Source organism: Centruroides sculpturatus, unplaced genomic scaffold (assembly GCF_000671375.1).
Source record: "Centruroides sculpturatus isolate CEXI.00-Female unplaced genomic scaffold, Cexi_2.0 scaffold39, whole genome shotgun sequence".
Taxonomy (NCBI): Eukaryota; Metazoa; Arthropoda; class Arachnida; order Scorpiones; family Buthidae; genus Centruroides; species Centruroides sculpturatus.
The window spans coordinates 33257-39036 of record NW_019384314.1 but is presented as its reverse complement, the minus strand read 5'-3'; the positions used below and the strand labels follow the sequence as shown (position 1 = coordinate 39036).

The 5780-nt window shown below is 33.8% G+C and overlaps 1 long non-coding RNA gene across 1 annotated transcript in view; it reads left to right on the top strand.

The window, feature by feature from the left end:
* The first annotated feature begins 765 nt into the window (after nucleotides 1-765).
* LOC111622856 overlaps nucleotides 766-5780 on the top strand; it is a 28265-nt gene continuing 23250 nt past the window's right edge. Inside the window, exon 1 of the long non-coding RNA XR_002756352.1 lies at nucleotides 766-1125. This is a non-coding gene — a long non-coding RNA (uncharacterized LOC111622856). The remainder of the gene's footprint in view (nucleotides 1126-5780) is intronic.

Here is a 5780-nt window from a genome sequence, read left to right as displayed (position 1 = left end):
GTTTCGTTTCGGGGTTCATTATGTGGTTTTATGAATGAAAATTTAGAAGTGAAAGCGCAAGTTAGTGCACGCGGTGATCTCGAATTTTTTCGAATGGTAGCCGCATTCTAATTTTTTTTTTTTTTTTGTGGCTATTTTGAATGCTCTGTCGCCAAGATAATCCATTTTATGGTTAAATTTTACAATTGGAACTCTTCTTGTGTCTCTAAAAACATATTTTAAAATAGTATCGTAACGGAGGGATCTACAATCTATAGTATGGGCGCCGCCATCTTTCTTCCTAAATGCCTACAAACAGCAGCGCCCTCCCGTAGTTGCGGAGACTCAGAGCGACCGCTTTTAACAAACGCACTTTAAGACTCACGAAAGCTTTAGTTCGCTTTCACACTACATATGCAAAAATTTGAAATCTGGAATATTTTTCTTGTGATTTTATAAAAACTAATAATTTCTAAATATTTAATGCGTTGCGCGGTTCGCTAGTCTAGAAGCTGGATATTGTGTGTATGTACTGTACACTAGCGCTAAACTTCAAAGCGCGGTTTCTTTTAGATACGCAAATACTGCAAAACACGATTTTTTTCGTACGAAATTCGAATACCTTAATTACGTAGCCTAATTAAATCTATTTAAAAAAAAAATAAAATTTTTATTAGATTGACTTTGAAAGCGTTTCGTATTTTTTTTTTGAAAAGTACTTAAACTTTCATAAAATAAATCGCAAATTATATCGAAAGTTTAGTTCTTTCGATTATAATTAGAAACGAATCGAGTGCGGAATGAAAAGGCGGTCGACATCGTTGGCCGGCAGCGATTCGACGCCACCTACTAAAAATTGACTTTATCTTTGAACTAAATGAAAATTTTGAAATAGTTTTCCTTTTTATAAATTTACCGGTAGACGATAGTTTATCGGAAAAAAAGTTTGCTGTTTTCTTCCTCGAAAGAAAGCCAACGAAATTGAATGTAGGAGCGCTAGTGTCGACGGTAACATGGCGACGGAAAGTAGGTACAGTAATTATTTGGAGTTCCGCGACCAGCACCTACAACCGTAAAAGAAATTCGGCGTAAACCCGTCGGTTTGGTTTTACTATTGAAATAACCTGTAATCGTCTCATTAAAAAAGTAAGTGTTTATTCTTTATTGGTTTATAATAGCCTAGTTTTAGTTTTGTCACGTTCATTCGGATTTTTTTTTTAATTTCAACGTAAACACTAACTTTTTAATGTTGATTGAAGTAAAAAAATGGCATTGGCTTAAATTAGATAGATGAAAGACAAGACCAGACATGGAAACCTTAGGGACAGGAGGCCTTGATTAACTATATACAAACTTCCGGTGCAAACCGGAATTGTATTCTAAACTTCTCCTGAAAGCAGTTAATAGATGACCGGTATGACTGTTGTTAAAGGAAAAGTATGATGTACAGTACAGGAACAAGCCAATACTAATTTAAGTGGCCAGCATATATTTTAAATTAAAAATGCGATTAGAAATTACAGCCGGGCATTGTGACGATGTTATAATAAATTTGTTCGTTTGCATTTAGAAATTTAGCAAAGCTTACTGTATCTCGATTGCTTTTTTTACGGGACCGAGAATGTTTAGTACAGTACATAAAGGTTTGTATATACATGTATGTATGGACAGGTCTGAATAGAGAGTAGCTGGGATTTTTTCTTATTCCAGGAGAAAACTTAGAGGCCCACAGTGGTTCCTATCCATTTAAAATTAATGCCATTTTTACTGACAAAAAATTAATCTTTAAGACTGCTTTTTATTAATAAAGAAACATTATGCATTTCTATGTATTTCATTTGTTCAAAAAAAGAGCTCACTTTCTCTCCAGGTCCCATACAAACTCAACGGCCGCGTGCGTGTGTCTGTTTATATTGATGTGTGTGTGTTTGTTGGAACATTTTTCTTGGATTCGCTAAGGTTTAACGAAGCCAGGAAAAATGACTCCTTTTGTATTTTCTTCCTTTGTTCACCAGAGTGATAGCATATTTTGAATCTTAGCCCGATGTCTTTAGTGTCCTCTGTGTAAAAGTATTAAAAACGCATTAATACTTCTGCAGAAATTTAATTCAACAAAGTTGCACATGCCGCATATTTAAAAATGTGAACATAGAAAAAGATGAAACAGCTATGCCGATAATTAAATTTTAATCTTTGCTTTTTTAGTGTGTTCTAATTCATTAAATAAGACATTAATTAATCGTTTTAGAAAGCATTTAGTATGACATCGTCACAATAAATTTTACTTTTCCGGCTATTATGTATACATAACAAAGCAAAGTAATGGAATCAAATTTGACCCGCGTTTTTTGCAAATCTCCACGTTTGAGACCTTCGAACCCTGAAAAGTCAAGGGAAAATAAACGTGGATGCGTGCGTATGTGTGTTGCCGTCTGTTTTGCTTAATATCTCAGGACGGGGTGAAGATAAAGAAACGAAATTTGGCATGGTAGCTTGTATATGAGGAGGCATTGATGCTATTACATTTTGGTTGTGAAAGGCCAAGGGAATGGAGAGAAGGGTGGTCACGTGATATATTACGCGAGGAGCTCGACTTAATGAATATTTTACTTGTTAGCATTTACAACGCTTTATGAAGCTCGTCTCTACCCTCAAAATTAAGACTTCTCATATTTTTTTAATTATAAAATAGCAAATTTTGTTATAAAAATTTCTAACAGATGACGCCACACACAATTTTAGTTACAGTGGTACCTCAGGTTACGAACGCCCCAGCATACGAATTTTTCAGGATACGACATGAAATTTGAACATATTTTTGCTCCACGATACGAACAAAAACTCACCATACGACGTTACATTAGTTCTCAGCGCCATTTTTTATTCACTTCTGTTCATCGGTTTCAATCCGCGTGTTGCTTCGTCGTGGAAGGATCTCGCTCGATAAAGGAAATCTTGAGCTATTATCAGAAAGTGACTGATTTTATTGAAAAGAAACATCCCAAAAAGGATTACAGTAGCTGTATTGCTGCTCGGAGTAATCACATTTGCCTAAGTCATTTTATAAACATTTTAAAAATTAGGCAAAGCCAAACCTCTTTGCATAGATATTTTACCAAGCCACCTCTATCCAGTGAAAGTGCTGGTGGAAGTGAACGAAAGAAAGCAAAAAGCAGTGAATAAAATATATATATATATATAAAACAACAATAATTTTTTTTATCTTTTCTAAGTTATTTTTAAGTTATTATTACATTTTGTTATGTAAGTTAAGTTTTAGTATCATTTCCCTTCTCCCGCCACCAGTTTACATCTCCACCATTGTTTATCCTCAAAGGTAAAGTGCATAAAACTACATTTTTTAAAATCAATTATTCTATTATGGTTATTTATACATTTACAACTACAAAACGCATTTTTCAGTGTTTCCTTACTATATTTATTATTATTTTTTAAATGTACAGTACTACTTAGCTTTTGAGTGTGTTTTTCCTGTTGGAACGAATGATTTGGTTTTACATGTAAGGGGAAAAATGATTCACCTTACGACATTTTCATGATACGATCTGTTTCGGAACGGATTAATCCTGAGGTACCACTGTATTTGTATTATTAATCGAAGTAAATGTTATTTTTAAAATTACATAAAAGTCGGGAAAGTTACGCAACTCGTTCATAGATTTTTAAATTGTATTTTTAGTTCATTTAATTTATGTTTTCCATCTCCAATTAGTAGCCTTGTCTCTATACATCATACTTTTCGTGATAACAGTCATGGCGGTCATCTATGTAACTCCATTCGGAAAAATTTTTGAATCGAATTCACGTGACTCCCGGTCTAGACAGAAAGTTCGTATATAGTTCCTCCTGACCCCAAGCTTTCCATATCTGAACTCGAATTTAATCTAACACCGTTCTCGCGATTACAGAAGGGCAGACAAACGGACGACAGTGTGCATTTATAGGTCTGCATTTTAAGTACCGTGCAGCGACATGCAGTGGTCGCTATCTATTACGTCATTTACGCTACCTTCTCGCTGAATTAAAAAAACGCAACCCTACACACGCGGCTTTTCCCGTGCACTGTACAAGCTGCATAGCTTAAAAACACCGAAAACTTCTCTATTTCTTTCAATATCAAAAACATTTGTAGAAATTATGTCAAATATTGTTAACTTATTTAATTCATATAATATTTGGCTTATTATCTTATAAAATTTTCTAATGAAATTAGAAAGTTTATCATCAAATGCCATACAAAATTAAATGTAAAAATAATGAAAACCAGCAGTTCAAGTTTCAGTATTTAAAATAACATTTAACTTTGAAATTGTAATATGGCTGCGACTTGATAAAAGTTACCTATAAATTCTCACTGTCGTCCGTCTCTGTCCTTCCTTAATCTCGAGAACGGAGTTAGATGAAAGTCGAGACCAGACATGGAAAGATTAGAGGCAGGAGGACCCGATTAACTATATACGAACTTTCGGTTTGCACCGGAAATCACGTTATTTCAATTCTAACATTTTCCCCTAATAGCATGTAACGACGGGCACGACTATATTGCCAACAGGAAAAGTATGGTGTACAGGAGCAATCCACTACTAATTTGAGGTGGAGGGCATATATATTAATGCCGGCTGTAATTTTTAAGTTATTTCTTGTGACATCGTCACAATAAATAATTGTTAGTTTTCTATAATTAAAGAGTTCTATATAAATTTATCTGCTTTTAAGGTATAATATCAAAATCACTTGATAAGTGAATATTTATAATGAAACGTCTTCTTGAACGAAACTATAATGTTACGTTGAACACGAAAAATAAATTCTTATTGTAACTGATGTTTTTTTTTAACACAAACCAAATCTTCCTTATTTTGAAGACGATACCTGTGATCGCGAGATTATTAATTACTTAGACTGTTAATTAACGATACGATTATATCCGAAGGTATATCTGTTGCGCACTTATTAGCTGTTCTTTCTGTTGTGTATTAGTTTATTTCAGATAGTTGAAATATTTAAAATTGAAATATATACAAGGAGGTATCGAAAAGTTCGTTTTGGACAGAAAAAAATTATCGTTAACAGATTATATTTTACAAAATTTCACGACTGACAATTTACACATGTTACATTTACTTATTCTATTTCCACCACCATATTGTGATGTGTACACGATGCTTTGCAAGGACAAAATGAAATTAAGTTCTGCGATGAAAGAGACACCTCGGTTTGAACGATGTAGTACTGTATTACAATCGCCATCTACAGCTATTTAATCTTTTAACATATGAGATGACGTAGTTAAGTATTTCTTGATTAGCTATTTCGAATGTAAACGGAAAAAACAGCTTTCAGTGAAACCTGGCCGAAATGCGGATAATTATTATTCAAAAGTAGACTTAAATAGCAACCAGAGCGAGCCGAACAGGTAAGTTTAAAAAAAAAAAAATGTAAACTTGAATTATCGACAATTCTTTAGTGCAATGTCCCACGATCACGTTAGTCCACTGCGTCAAATGCAGTAGTCGGAAAGCAAAAATAATTATTTCGTTATCAGTTGAGTCAAAAATTTCCAGTCGTCGATGGCCATTTGGAAATTTTGAGCTCTGGTATCTTATTGCTACTTAATTCCAAAAGTGTTTACGTGTATTCTCGACGAATATTGTCGGTTAATATTTGATTCTGCCTAAACCCAACGAACTCGTATATTGCGTAATATAGTAGTCTGTCAAACTAGCGAGCAAAAATACTTTGTAGGCATTGTTATCACGTAAAATCACAACAAAAAGGCA